This window comes from Macaca mulatta, chromosome 1 (genome assembly GCF_049350105.2).
Source record: "Macaca mulatta isolate MMU2019108-1 chromosome 1, T2T-MMU8v2.0, whole genome shotgun sequence".
NCBI lineage: Eukaryota > Metazoa > Chordata > Mammalia > Primates > Cercopithecidae > Macaca > Macaca mulatta.
In genome coordinates this window covers 150,963,145-150,978,501 of record NC_133406.1, presented here as the reverse complement: position 1 = coordinate 150,978,501, position 15,357 = coordinate 150,963,145, and the positions used below count along the sequence as shown (strand labels likewise).

General features: G+C 39.6%; 1 protein-coding gene and 1 long non-coding RNA gene across 2 annotated transcripts in view; one reads left to right on the top strand and one right to left on the bottom strand.

The window, feature by feature from the left end:
• Positions 1 to 15,357, top strand: part of LRRC8C (leucine rich repeat containing 8 VRAC subunit C) — a 96,436-nt gene that overhangs the window by 38,850 nt on the left and 42,229 nt on the right.
• On the bottom strand, positions 6,661 to 14,631 carry LOC144332677 (uncharacterized). Its single transcript, XR_013400644.1, has 3 exons — positions 14,538 to 14,631; positions 7,517 to 7,631; positions 6,661 to 6,782 (listed from the first exon to the last, which is right to left on the bottom strand). It is a non-coding gene; the product is annotated as an uncharacterized LOC144332677 (long non-coding RNA).

The following is a 15,357-nucleotide window of genomic DNA, read 5'->3' as shown; positions in this document are numbered from 1 at the left end:
TGAGGTCCTAATGTATGCTATCAGAGTGTCCTAAACTTCTACTTCATCTTGCTTGTCACAATTGTGATTAAATGGTTGTGTGTCATTGTTTACTGTCTTTCCACCATAAGGCATGGTTCATGAAGAGAGGGATTATGTCTGTCTTACTCATCACTTTATTCACATTAATGAGCTCAATACCTTGCAGATAAAGCTATTCTATTACTTATAGAAAGAATGAATCAAGTTCCAGGCATTGTGGTAAGTGCTAGGAATATAAAGCTTTCGAAGACACTGCATCTGTCCTTTGGAAACTTTGTACTCCAGTAGCTATCTCCATTGATAATCTATTCAGCCTCTAGAAACAGAAAGACCAAGGATACATTAAGATCCTAGAACTTTCTCCACCCCCATTCCCCTACATCCCACGTCTTTCTCACAAGAATCCCAAGTCTGGCTGTGTTTGTATCCAAGGATATTGAATAGAAATGAACCAACTTATATTTCCACCAATTTCCATTTCTCTGTTGAGTGGATATTTATTTATTTATTTATTTATTTTTGTAGAAATTATTTTAATTTATGTCTGTGTTACCTAATGTTTTAGGTTCCTAAAACATTAGTCTGTGTTAAGTTTTTAAGATGGGTCATTGGAAAAGAAGATCAAACATTACAAGAGCAAGTAAAAACAAACATCCCCACAGTTGTTTCATAAACCCTGTCCTTTCCCTTGGCCCTAAGCCTGTTTTCCACTACCCAAAACATCATCCACTTCATTCCTAAGTCCTTCTTCAGAACTTCCAAAGATCTCTCTTCTTTGAAGTGTTGGACTTTTACAAGTAAGTTTTTTCTTCTTTCTTCCATACTTTTTTCTACTCGTCCTAAAGTTTTAATTGAATTCCTGTGACCTTTCTATGCTTTTTTTCAGCATTTGTGATTAATATATTTAAACCTCCCAATTTAACAACTTTTGAGCCAGTTTTGTTCTTTTCAAGCACCCGCAATGTGCCTTGTTAATCCTCCTGATGAATTTGCTGAGCAAAATCAGTTCTGAAATCAGCTTTAGATGTCACCATGCAAGTTGATACATTGCTAGACTTCCATATCTTGTCTTCTAGGTTTTAAACCATTTTAAAAAATATATTTGGCAAGGCTCTGGATATCTTTGAGATGGTTTTCTCAGGAAGACCTCATCTGGCTCCAAGCCAGCTTTCTTACTAATAATATCAACTCCAAGCGATTTCAAAATACTGTACCGTTTGTCAATGAAGATGGCACTGCTTTTGATCTTGTTCCAAGTTAGCTGATGAGCTTTATATTCTTTCCTCTACTTTTTTTTCTGACGTAGGATGCAAATTAATAAATCCAAGATATTACACTTAGACCATTCTTGTAACTTTCTTTTTAATTACTCATCTATTTACCCAATAAATATATATTGAGCACCTACTATATGCCAAATACTGTGAAGTTTAGGGAAAACAGTGGTGGACAGAACAAATTATTTCTGCCTTCATGGAGCTTATAGCCTAGGGAAGACCAATGTAAATCCAAAGGCACAGATAAATGGAAAGTACTCTCTGACAGGGGTCATGAGCGGGTATCCACAATGAGAGCCTGAAACTCTGGATGTGACGGAGTCAGAGAGATTGGGGACAGCTTCCCTGAGCAAGTGGTGCTAGAACCTGGGTCTGCAGTATGCATGGGAGTTAACAAAGCAACTTGGGTGGGTATTGAAAGAACATTCCAGTTGTGGGATTAGTACCAAAAGGCCCCTGCCGCTATTATTTATGTTCTTTGTAATGACTTCTCAGGATCTACATAGACTGTTGGCCTTTGCTATCGTGTAATGCGTTACCTAGTTTCACTATTTCTTTTTGAGGGAGGATAGGTTTTTTTTCTGTTTTTAAATTAAAGAACATATCTATCTTCAGAAACAATGTATTTTAATTAAATGATTCATATTTTCTGAAAATATTTTTCATATAGATATTTGGCACAACGTAGATTTGAGAGACCAATAACATTTGGCTATATCCACCTAGAGCCTTCCTATAAAGAAACTTTCCATGCCCTTTCTCAGCTTCTAGAATGTGTGACTCTATGAGCATCAAATGTCTTTGCATTAGATATTTAGCTCTGCTGTGAGTAAAGAAGACTTAGAAGAGGGAACTCATAACATGTCTAACTTGGAAAAGATGGCCATTAAATCAATGTGTCGAATATAGAGCCAAACCCAACCATTATTTCTCCTTTAGATACAAAGCCTTGCATTATATATTCATTAGCTGGACAGACAAAACCTAACATTCTGATTTTTAGGTACATTCATATCAGTTGGTTGTTTGTTTTGTTGTGTTTTGTTTTGTTTTGTTTTAGATGGAGTCTGGCTCTGTCGCCCAGGCTGGAGTGCAGTGGCGCTATCTTGACTCACTGCAAGCTCCGCCTCCCAGATTCACGCCATTCTCCTGCCTCAGCCTCCCGAGTAGCTGGAAACTACAGGCACCCGCCACCACGCCCGGCTAAGTTTTTGTATTTTTAGTAGAGACGGGGTTTCACCATGGTCTCGATCTCCTGACCTCGTGATCCACCTGCCTCGGCCTCCCAAAGTGCTGGGATTACAGGTGTGAGCCACCGCGCCCGGGCCCTCATATCAGTTTTAATGCTCCTGAAGAGCCATTTTTCCTGGAGGCTGGAGGACCTGAAATTTTTCCTTCCATCACGAACTTTACTGAGCTCATCCAACAGGAAAGACCAGTCAACAGCTGGCATGAGATGGAAGGCAGCCTTCTTGAAAAGCTCCAAAGATAATTAGTCAACAGTTAGTGTTTTTCTGCAACTATCAAATCTTCCATGGTCCCTGATACTAGACGGTACATTTTAAATGGTAGATTCCTGTAAAGATTAGCTTAATTGAAAAGGAAGATAAAAATGATCATACTCTAAACCCGTTAGTCTTTCAGTCTGTCACTTTAAACATCAGTCTCTTGGTTTCTGAGCAGTGTTACTTTGTTTCCTAGTTTTTTATATTTAACATAGCTGGAAATTTTAAATGTTACCCCTATTTAACAAAACAAAAAGCAAGTGGAAAAGTGTTTGACAAAAAGTTGCTTTAGCTTCCCTATCACACTTTTTGGTTGACAGTTAGTGCAGGTACCAGTCTACCAACTATTTTTATGGAAAGGTATTTGAAAAACCAGCTACATTTTTTGTCAGAACAGAAAAGACAACTTTCTCCCTATGAAATCATTAAGAGTTCAACTCAGAAAACAAACAGACAAACAAAAAACCTTTTTTTTTGAGTATTCTAGGCCCCAGAGCAAGGAATATAAAATGAAAGGTGATCCCTTGCCTTTTCAGAAAATTGTAAATTCCAGAAGTTACAAAATAAACAAGAAACGTTAGTTTTAATGCTCTTGAGGGCAGGAGTCTTCTTGCCTTCTGTACCCTCCTCTCCTTGCTGCCCTTCATCAGAAAGCAAGCAGCATTCCCCGCAGATGGCTTTGCCAGCACCTGCCGTGCCTGGGTTTTCTGGGCTGAGCTGTATGTTCGTGGTGTTAGAACCTTGTTAGAACCTGTTGCTTAGAACCCTGTGTCCTCTTTGTTCAAGGGGTAAAACTGGATCGGAGATAAACCTCAGTCTCTTTCTGTACATTGAAGGAAGAGATCAGTGATCCTCAAACTAGTCATTACAGATTTCCCCAGTTGAATTCGACTTAGCTTTTGGATGTTGAGACTGATAAGGTGATTGAAAACCTGGCCTTAACCACAGCCAATGATATTGAGAGTTCAAGGAGAAACACACAGCCTTTTCAAGGGTTTAGAATCTGATTGGGATTGGGAAGGGGTGTGTATCCATGCTACCTCATGGAAGAGTGGATAAAGGAGACAGAAAAAAAAATTAGAATGAAGAGGTGACAAGAAGGCCAGTAAGATGCAGAGAGCTGAGCCATTTCTGAGAGAGACTATAGGTATACTCAGAATAACAGAGATATGGAAAGAAATGACTGACATTTGGTGATAATCTTCTATGAACAGTTTTTAAAGGACTATTAGATCTCAGCTTAGCTTCACTTCAGAAAGGATTTCTGAATTTAAATGCACTTGAATTGTGCAGAACAGGCATTAAATAATTATTAGTATCATATACATATAGCTGAAGCTATTTGACAATAATCCCAAAGAAATTAAAGCTTTAAGATCTCAGTGAGATTTAGAAATGCAATATTCCAGATCATTATTTTGTTAATAATACTTTAATGTTTAGATTTGTTTTCTATCACCTGTTTCTTAATAGGTTCATGTTCTGACAAGGGAGTCACATTTGGCCATTTTCTTGGGTACGAGCTAAGACCTCAGAAGACATTATTGATCAACACATCCTCTTTAGCACTAGTGACAGAACATTGTACATTAAAAATTCAATGATATTTAACTTTGAAATTATAAATTATTCCTGATTTCTTTCCTCATTTCAGACATTCTCTTCGGTAGTGGATGTTCTTTGAATAATCATTATTTACAACATGGAGCTATTCGGTAATAGTCTCTCTCTCTCTCATTTATTGCAATGTCAGGGCCGATCTATGGGGATAATAACATAATGAAAGAGTTGGTCCTTACTACAAAATGCTCGATTGAGTGTGTCTTTATCTGTGTGAGTGATAAGCCTGGATAAGTCTATTTCAGTATAACAAATTTGTATCGAGGGCTGCTTCTAAGACACTGTGCTGCTTTCTTGAAGATACAGAGATGAGATATAAATTCTATCCTTGGTGAAATAAAAATACTGTAACAACCTCTTTAAATGCACTATTGGTACAGGAAACAATAATCAACCCCATTTACAAAGGAGTTTCAATTCATGTTTTTTTAGGAATTTCTTCAATGAATATTCTCCCATGAGTGTACATGTGGGTGAGGGGTTCTCTCAGCACTTAGCACAGTGCCTGACATATAATTCCCTCTCATAATTTATAGCAAGCACATGAGTGAATGAAAGTGAGTTATGCTTGTGAGAGGAAACAAGCAGGTACTGATCATAGATTTTTAGTGGATTCAAAGACCTATGACTACAATAATATAGGTAACTGTGGAAACTATCATGTAAAGCAAAGGCCTTGAGATGTACAGCCTGAAGTACACACAATTAAAAGGATTTTTCTTTAAATATGTGAAGAGCATAATCAGAAAGGAATAATATCTTCATTGTTTAAAAGAGAACTAAAATTGCTAGGTAGAAGTACTTTTGCCACCCCCACCAACACTCTTAGAAAAATAGGTTAAGCGCAACTTGAAGACTTTCCAAATAATGTAATTGGCCCATTAATTGAACATACAATATCATGGAGCTATCCAAGGAAAAGATAAGATAGAAGTATTCCAAGGAAAAGATAAGATAGAAGTATTAATTGGGTTGCAAGTTCTGCTTACCTCTTAAGATTCCTTTGAGTCAAGAGTTCTATAATTTTATGATGCTATGAGGGCAGTACAGCTTAAGAATCATTTAAATGTGTTAATGTATGTTTATTTTTTCTTTTGTATTGTCAAATGAGAAACATGAAAAGAGAAATTTGAGTACAGGAAGAATTCTATTTAAACTATTTGTTTCTTAATACAGTTTAACTTCTTTCAGTTCCAGTCAGCATCATGTGGTATTAACAAAGAGCTCTAGATGGAAAGAAGAAAGATTTGGTTATAAGTTATAGTTCACCATTAGCTGTGTTCCTCGGACAAGTCACCTAATCTCTCTTGGCTCAGGATTTTCAGCCATAAAGTAAGGGGTCTGGACTGGATGATCTCTTTGACCTTTTTCAGGTTATAAAATTTTATAACCCATTTATGATTTTCTCATTTAATTAAATACATTTCTACAGAACCATATAATTATGTTCTGCTTCAGTGGATTTTCCTAGAAATATTTTGTCATGAATGCCACAACTGTACAATAAAACACAATCTACAGTCATGCTCTCCCAAGAGAGAAAGGTATAATTTTTATGTAATTAAGAAATTTTGCCTTTTTTCTCCTGCTTTTTATTTCCATCCTTGCACTGCCAAAAGAAAAGCAACTTGTTTTACAACTGATGTTTTCAGCATATTCTGATGACTTTGTTTTGATTTGTGGAACCTTTGAGTACAACTGAAAAGAACCCATAAATTTAAAATCATGGCATTTCTGTTCCTTACCTCTTTTGCCCTTGTTCACACTGGCTTTAGCTATGCTAATGTCCTGGCCCTGTGTGTGGGATCTTCCTACCGTGGCAGGGTCAGACATATACTTTGCTTTTAGCTTCAGTAATAAAAATTGCAAAAGCAATTATATCCCACTTTCTTAACTCAAATTACTATGTATTCACCCATTTATTCATCAAACATTAGTTGAGTATCTAATACATGCCAAGCATTATTTTCTAGGTACTTGTAACACATTGATGAACACAATAGAACTGATAAGTGAAGTTCTGTCATCATGAAACTTGCATTCTTGTGGAAGTAGAGATGCAATACATCAAGAAATACAAGGCTGGGTGTGGTGGCTCACACCTCTAATCCCAGCACTCTGGGAGACTGAGGCAGGTGGATCACCTGAGGTCAGGAGTTCAAGACCAGCCTGACCGTCATGGAGAAACCCCGTCTCTACTGAAAATACAAAATTAACCAGGCATGGTGGCACATGCCTGTAATCCCAGCTACTCGGGAGGCTGAGGCAGGAGAATCGCGTGAACCTGGGAGGCAGATGTTGCAGTGAGCCAAGATCGCGCCATTGCACTCCAGCCTGGGCAACAAGGGAGAAACTCCGTCTAAAAAAAAAAAAGAAAGAAAGAAAAAACACAATAAATGAGGGTTTTTTGACAGACCGCATGTGATTTTATGAGACAGAGAGGAGTCAAGGATGACTCCAAGATTTGTGGCCTAAGCAGCTGGAAAGACAGAGTTGCTATTTACTGAATAGGAAAGCCATAAGTGGAGAAGGGTTTGCTATGGGGATGGGGAATAGGGGACTGGGACAGGAGTAGGTTTTGGACAGGCTGAGTTTGATGTGTCTAGTGGATATCCGAGAGGAGATGTCAAGTAGGTAGTGGGATCTGTGAGTCTGGATGGAGATATGAATTTGTGAAGTGTTAAGTATAGATGATATTGAAACATTGAGGCCGGATGCAATCACAAGGGGACTGAATGCATTAGGGAAGACAAGAGGAACTAAGAGTAAGCATTGGGATGCTCCAAAAAAGGAGGTCAGAAAGAAGAGGAGGAAACAATGAAGGAATAGCCAGGGAAGTAGAAGGAAAACAAGAAGGCTATGGTGTCCTTTAAAAGCCAAGGGAGGAATGGTCAAATTACATGAAATGCTGCTCATAAATAAGATGAGGAATGAAAGGCCAGGCACAGTGGCTCATGCCCATAATCCCAGCAGTTTGGGAGGCCTAGGTGGGTGGATCACTTGAGACTAGGAGTTTGAGACCATCCTGGCCAACATGGTGAAATCCTGTCTCTACTTAAAATACAAAAATTAGCTGGGTGTGGTGGTACATACCTGTAGTCCCAGCTACCCAGGAGGCTGAGACAGAATCACTTGAACTCAGGAGGTGGAGGTTACAGTGAGCCAAGATCACACCACTGCACTCCAGTCTGGGTGACAGAGCCAGACCCTGTCTCCAAAAAAACAACAAAAGAAGGAATGAGAACTGACCATTGGATTCAACAACATAGATGAGTAATACACATGGGGTTCTTTTCTGTTGAATTCTTATTTCATGTACTCAGCAACTATTAAAAGACATTACTGATAAGATAAATTAAAATCCTTTGTAGTAAGTTGAAAATCAAGGTTGGAGGAAATATATTTATATTTCTAAAATAGAAAAATGTTTAGCTAGAAATAAAATTATGCTGATCAATCTTTAGCTCCCTATTTAAGACTTAGACAAAGGAACGGTGACCCTCTGCCTTAGTGGTTCTCAAAGTGTGGCCCATGGAAGCCTGGCAACTTAGACCTTTTTAAGGGACCCCATGAAGTCAAAACTGTTTTGTAATGCTAAGGTGTTTTTTGCCTATTTCACTGATGGTACAAAAGCCATGGTTAGTAAGGCACCTTCACATTATTTAAGATAGAGGCACCCGACTGTACTGAAGGGATTATGTTTTTTTATTTATTTATTTATTTATTTATTATTATTATACTTTAAGTTCTAGGGTACATGTGCATAACGTGCAGGTTTGTTACATATGTATACTTGTGCCATGTTGGTGTGCTGCACCCATCAACTCGTCATTTACATCAGGTATAACTCCCAATGCAATCCCTCCCCCCTCCCGCCTCCCCATGATAGGTCCCGGTGTGTGATGTTCCCCTTCCCGAGTCCAAGTGATCTCATTGTTCAGTTCCCACCTATGAGTGAGAACATGCGGTGTTTGGTTTTCTGTTCTTGCGATAGTTTGCTAAGAATGATGGTTTCCAGCTGCATCCATGTCCCTACAAAGGACACAAACTCATCCTTTTTTATGGCTGCATAGTATTCCATGGTGTATATGTGCCACATTTTCTTAATCCAGTCTGTCACTGATGGACATTTGGGTTGATTCCAAGTCTTTGCTATTGTGAATAGTGCCGCAATAAACATATGTGTGCATGTGTCTTTATAGCAGCATAATTTATAATCCTTTGGGTATATACCCAGTAATGGGATGGCTGGGTCATATGGTACATCTAATTCTAGATCCTTGAGGAATCGCCATACTGTTTTCCATAATGGTTGAACTAGTTTACAATCCCACCAACAGTGTAAAAGTGTTCCTATTTCTCCACATCCTCTCCAGCACCTGTTGTTTCCTGACTTTTTAATGATCGCCATTCTAACTGGTGTGAGATGGTATCTCATTGTGGTTTTGATTTGCATTTCTCTGATGGCCAGTGATGATGAGCATTTTTTCATGTGTCTTTTGGCTGTATGAATGTCTTCTTTTGAGAAATGTCTGTTCATATCCTTTGCCCACTTTTTGATGGGGTTGTTTGTTTTTTTCTTGTAAATTTGTTTGAGTTCTTTGTAGGTTCTGGATATTAGCCCTTTGTCAGATGAGTAGATTGCAAAAATTTTCTCCCATTCTGTAGGTTGCCTGTTCACTCTGATGGTAGTTTCTTTTGCTGTGCAGAAGCTCTTTAGTTTAATGAGATCCCATTTGTCAATTTTGGCTTTTGCTGCCGTTGCTTTTGGTGTTTTAGACATGAAGTCTTTGCCCATGCCTATGTCCTGAATGGTACTACCTAGGTTTTCCTCTAGGATTTTTATGGTATTAGGTCTAACATTTAAGTCTCTAATCCATCTTGAATTAATTTTCGTATAAGGAGTAAGGAAAGGATCCAGTTTCAGCTTTCTACTTATGGCTAGCCAATTTTCCCAGCACCATTTATTAAATAGGGAATCCTTTCCCCATTTCTTGTTTCTCTCAGGTTTGTCAAAGATCAGATGGCTGTAGATGTGTGGTATTATTTCTGAGGACTCTGTTCTGTTCCATTGGTCTATATCTCTGTTTTGGTACCAGTACCATGCTGTTTTGGTTACTGTAGCCTTGTAGTATAGTTTGAAGTCAGGTAGCGTGATGCCTCCAGCTTTGTTCTTTTGACTTAGGATTGTCTTGGAGATGCGGGCTCTTTTTTGGTTCCATATGAACTTTAAAGCAGTTTTTTCCAATTCTGTGAATAAACTCATTGGTAGCTTGATGGGGATGGCATTGAATCTATAAATTACCTTGGGCAGTATGGCCATTTTCACGATATTGATTCTTCCTATCCATGAGCATGGTATGTTCTTCCATTTGTTTGTGTCCTCTTTTATTTCACTGAGCAGTGGTTTGTAGTTCTCCTTGAAGAGGTCCTTTACATCCCTTGTAAGTTGGATTCCTAGGTATTTGATTCTCTTTGAAGCAATTGTGAATGGAAGTTCATTCCTGATTTGGCTCTCTGTTTGTCTGTTACTGGTGTATAAGAATGCTTGTGATTTTTGCACATTAATTTTGTATCCTGAGACTTTGCTGAAGTTGCTTATCAGCTTAAGGAGATTTTGGGCTGAGACAATGGGGTTTTCTAAATATACAATCATGTCATCTGCAAACAGGGACAGTTTGACTTCTTCTTTTCCTAACTGAATACCCTTGATTTCTTTCTCTTGCCTAATTGCCCTAGCCAGAACTTCCAACACTATGTTGAATAGGAGTGGTGAGAGAGGGCATCCCTGTCTTGTGCCAGTTTTCAAAGGGAATTTTTCCAGTTTTTGCCCATTCAGTATGATATTGGCTGTGGGTTTGTCATAGATAGCTCTTATTATTTTGAGGTACGTTCCATCAATACCGAATTTATTGAGCGTTTTTAGCATGAAGGGCTGTTGAATTTTGTCAAAAGCCTTTTCTGCATCTATTGAGATAATCATGTGGTTCTTGTCTTTGGTTCTCTTTATATGCTGGATTATGTTTATTGATTTGCGAATGTTGAACCAGCCTTGCATCCCAGGGATGAAGCCCACTTGATCATGGTGGATAAGCTTTTTGATGTGTTGCTGAATCCGGTTTGCCAGTATTTTATTGAGGATTTTTGCATCGATGTTCATCAGGGATATTGGTCTAAAATTCTCTTTTTTTGTTGTGTCTCTGCCAGGCTTTGGTATCAGGATGATGTTGGCCTCATAAAATGAGTTAGGGAGGATTCCCTCTTTTTCTATTGATTGGAATAGTTTCAGAAGGAATGGTACCAACTCCTCCTTGTACCTCTGGTAGAATTCAGCTGTGAATCCATCTGGTCCTGGACTTTTTTTGGTTGGTAGGCTATTAATTATTGCCTCAATTTCAGAGCCTGCTATTGGTCTATTCAGGGATTCAACTTCTTCCTGGTTTAGTCTTGGAAGAGTGTAAGTGTCCAGGAAATTATCCATTTCTTCTAGATTTTCCAGTTTATTTGCATAGAGGTGTTTATAGTATTCTCTGATGGTAGTTTGTATTTCTGTGGGGTCGATGGTGATATCCCCTTTATCATTTTTAATTGTGTCGATTTGATTCTTCCCTTTTTTCTTCTTTATTAGTCTTGCTAGTGGTCTGTCAATTTTGTTGATCTTTTCAAAAAACCAACTCCTGGATTCATTGATTTTTTGGAGAGTTTTTTGTGTCTCTATCTCCTTCAGTTCTGCTCTGATCTTAGTTATTTCTAGCCTTCTGCTAGCTTTCGAATGTGTTTGCTCTTGCTTCTCTAGTTCTTTTAATTGCGATGTTAGAGTGTCAATTTTAGATCTTTCCTGCTTTCTCTTGTGGGCATTTAGTTCTATAAATTTCCCTCTACACACTGCTTTAAATGTGTCCCAGAGATTCTGGTATGTTGTATCTTTGTTCTCATTGGTTTCAAAGAACATCTTTATTTCTGCCTTCATTTCGTGATGTACCCAGTAGTCATTCAGGAGCAGGTTGTTCAGTTTCCATGTAGTTGAGCGGTTTTGATTGAGTTTCTTAGTCCTGAGTTCTAGTTTGATTGCACTGTGGTCTGAGAGACAGTTTGTTATATTTTCTGTTCTTGTACATTTGCTGAGGAGTGTTTTACTTCCAATTACGTGGTCGATTTTGGAGTAAGTACGATATGGTGCTGAGAAGAATGTATATTCTGTTGATTTGGGGTGGAGAGTTCTATAGATGTCTATTAGGTCTGCTTGCTGCAGAGATGAGTTCAATTCCTGGATATCCTTATTAACTTTCTGTCTCGTTGATCTGTCTAATGTTGACAGTGGAGTGTTGAAGTCTCCCATTATTATTGTATGGGAGTCTAAGTCTCTTTGTAAGTCTCTAAGGACTTGCTTTATGAATCTGGGTGCTCCTGTATTGGGTGCATATGTATTTAGGATAGTTAGCTCTTCCTGTTGAATTGATCCCTTTACCATTATGTAATGGCCTTCTTTGTCTCTTTTGATCTTTGATGGTTTAAACTCTGTTTTATCAGAGACTAGTATTGCAACCCCCGCTTTTTTTTGTTCTCCATTTGCTTGGTAAATCTTCCTCCATCCCTTTATTTTGAGCCTATGTATGTCTCTGCGTGTGAGATGGGTCTCCTGAATACAGCAGACTGATGGGTCTTGACTCTTTTTTTTTTTTTTTTTTTTTTTTTTTTTTTTTTTTTTTTTTTTTTTTTTTTGAGACGGAGTCTCGCTCTGTCACCTAGGCTGGAGTGCAGTGGCCGGATCTCGGCTCACTGCAAGCTCCACCTCCTGGGTTCACGCCATTCTCCTGCCTCAGCCTCCCGAGTAACTGGGACTACAGGCGCCCACCACCTCGCCCGGCTAGTTTTTTTTGTATTTTTTAGTAGAGACGGGGTTTCACCGTGTTAGCCAGGATGGTCTCGATCTCCTGACCTCGTGATCCGCCCGTCTCGGCCTCCCAAAGTGCTGGGATTACAGGCTTGAGCCACCGCGCCCGGCCGGGTCTTGACTCTTTATCCAGTTTGCCAGTCTGTGTCTTTTAATTGGAGCATTTAGTCCATTTACATTTAAGGTTAAGATTGTTATGTGTGAACTTGATCCTGCCATTATGATATTAACTGGTTATTTTGCTCGTTAGTTGATGCAGTTTCTTCCTAGCCTCGATGGTCTTTACATTTTGGCATGTTTTTGCAATGGCTGGTACCGGTTGTTGCTTTCCATGTTTACTGCTTCCTTCAGGGTCTCTTGTAAGGCAGGCCTAGTGGTGGCAAAATCTCTAAGCATTTGCTTATCTGTAAAGGATTTTATTTCTCCTTCACTTATGAAACTTAGTTTGGCTGGATATGAAATTCTGGGTTTAAAATTCTTTTCTTTAAGAATGTTGAATATTGGCCCCCACTCTCTTCTGGCTTGGAGAGTTTCTGCCGAGAGATCTGCTGTTAGTCTGATGGGCTTCCCTTTGTGGGTAACCCGACCTTTCTCTCTGGCTGCCCTTAAGATTTTTTCCTTCATTTCAACTTTGGTGAATCTGGCAATTATGTGTCTTGGAGTTGCTCTTCTCGAGGAGTATCTTTGTGGCGTTCTCTGTATTTCCTGGATTTGAATGTTGGCCTGCCCTACTAGGTTGGGGAAGTTCTCCTGGATGATATCCTGCAGAGTGTTTTCCAACTTGGTTCCATTTTCCCCCTCACTTTCAGGCACCCCAATCAGACGTAGATTTGGTCTTTTTACATAATCCCATACTTCTTGCAGGCTTTGTTCATTTCTTTTTCTTCTTTTTTCTTTTGGTTTATCTTCTCGCTTCATTTCATTCATTTGATCCTCAATCGCAGATACTCTTTCTTCCAGTTGATCGAGTCGGTTACTGAAGCTTGTGCATTTGTCACGTATTTCTCGTGTCATGGTTTTCATCTCTTTCATTTCGTTTATGACCTTCTCTGCATTAATTACTCTAGCCATCAATTCTTCCACTTTTTTTTCAAGATTTTTAGTTTCTTTGCGCTGGGTACGTAATTCCTCCTTTAGCTCTGAGAAATTTGATGGACTGAAGCCTTCTTCTCTCATCTCGTCAAAGTAATTCTCCGTCCAGCTTTGATCCGTTGCTGGCGATGAGCTGCGCTCCTTTGCCGGGGGAGATGCGCTCTTATTTTTTGAATTTCCAGCTTTTCTGCCCTGCCTTTTCCCCATCTTTCTGGTTTTATCTGCCTCTGGTCTTTGATGATGGTGATGTACTGATGGGGTTTTGGTGTAGGTGTCCTTCCTGTTTGATAGTTTTCCTTCTAACAGTCAGGACCCTCAGCTGTAGGTCTGTTGGAGATTGCTTGAGGTCCACTCCAGACCCTGTTTGCCTGGGTATCAGCAGCAGAGGCTGCAGAAGATAGAATATTTCTGAACAGCGAGTGTACCTGTCTGATTCTTGCTTTGGAAGCTTCCTCTCAGGTGTGTACTCCACCCTGTGAGGTGTGGGGTGTCAGACTGCCCCTAGTGGGGGATGTCTCCCAGTTAGGCTACTCAGTGGTCAGGGACCCACTTGAGCAGGGAGTCTGTCCCTTCTCAGATCTCAACCTCCGTGTTGGGAGATCCACTGCTCTCTTCAAAGCTGTCAGACAGAGTCGTTTGCGTCTGCAGAGGTTTCGGCTGCGTTTGTTATTGCCGTGTCCCCAGAGGTGGAGTCTACAGAGACAGGCAGGTTTCCTTGAGCTGCTGTGAGCTCCACCCAGTTCGAGCTTCCCAGCAGCTTTGTTTACCTACTTAAGCCTCAGCAATGGCGGGCGCCCCTCCCCCAGCCTCGCTGCTGCCTTGCCGGTAGATCACAAACTGCTGTGCTAGCAATGAGGAAGGCTCCGTGGGTGTGGGACCCTCCTGGCCAGGTGTGGGATATGATCTCCTGGTGTGCCTGTTTGCTTAAAGCCCAATATTGGGGTGGGAGTTACCCAATTTTCCAGGTGTTGTGTGTCTCAGTTCCCCTGGCTAGGAAAAGGGATTGCCTTCCCCCTTGTGCTTCCCAGGTGAGGCAATGCCTCGCCCTGCTTCAGCTCTCGCTGGTCGGGCTGCAGCAGCTGACCAGCACCGATCGTCCGGCACTCCCCAGTGAGATGAACCCAGTACCTCAGTTGAAAATGCAGAAATCACCGGTCTTCTGTGTCGCTCGCGCTGGGAGTTGGAGACTGGAGCTGTTCCTATTCGGCCATCTTGCTCCGCCCCCCCCCCCCCCCCCCCCGCGGGATTGTGTTCTTCACTAGTAATACTTGCAATTAAAAAACTAGGTTCACTTACTGTCCTTATTGAGGCAGTAAAAATTATTGTTTTAATAACTCTCAACCTTTGACTGCATATTTTATTAATACATTATGTGATCAAATGGAAAGAATACATAAAGCACTTCTGCTGCATTCCAAAGTACAATGGTTGTGTCAAGAGAAAGCTCTTGTGTAATGGAGTTGAAAGTAGAATGAGCTACTTTATCACATCATACTACTTTTACTTGAATAAAACAACTGATTATTGAGACTTGAGTATGTGACATATATATCCTCAAAATGAATGAAGTGATCCTGACACTTCAAGGAGAACAACTAAAGTATTTGTTGACAGCAATAAAATTCAAACTTTCAAGTGATAATTAGAATTTTGGAAAACTTGTGGTCACCACCATGAGCTTGACAGCTTCCCAATACTTAAACATTTTTCTGATGATAGCAGTGGTGATATTAATGAATTTTTAAATATTATTACTAAAATACATCTTAATATTTTGTTATGATGAAATGTGCCAACATTTGGAAGATCTGGATAACTCAGTGATCCAATGTTTTCCAAATTACCAATGCATGATGTTACAAAATCATCCATGTGTTACAAAATCATGCATGTGTAAAAAATCCATTCAAAGTACAAGATAGACTAATTAAATTTTTTTTTTTTTTTT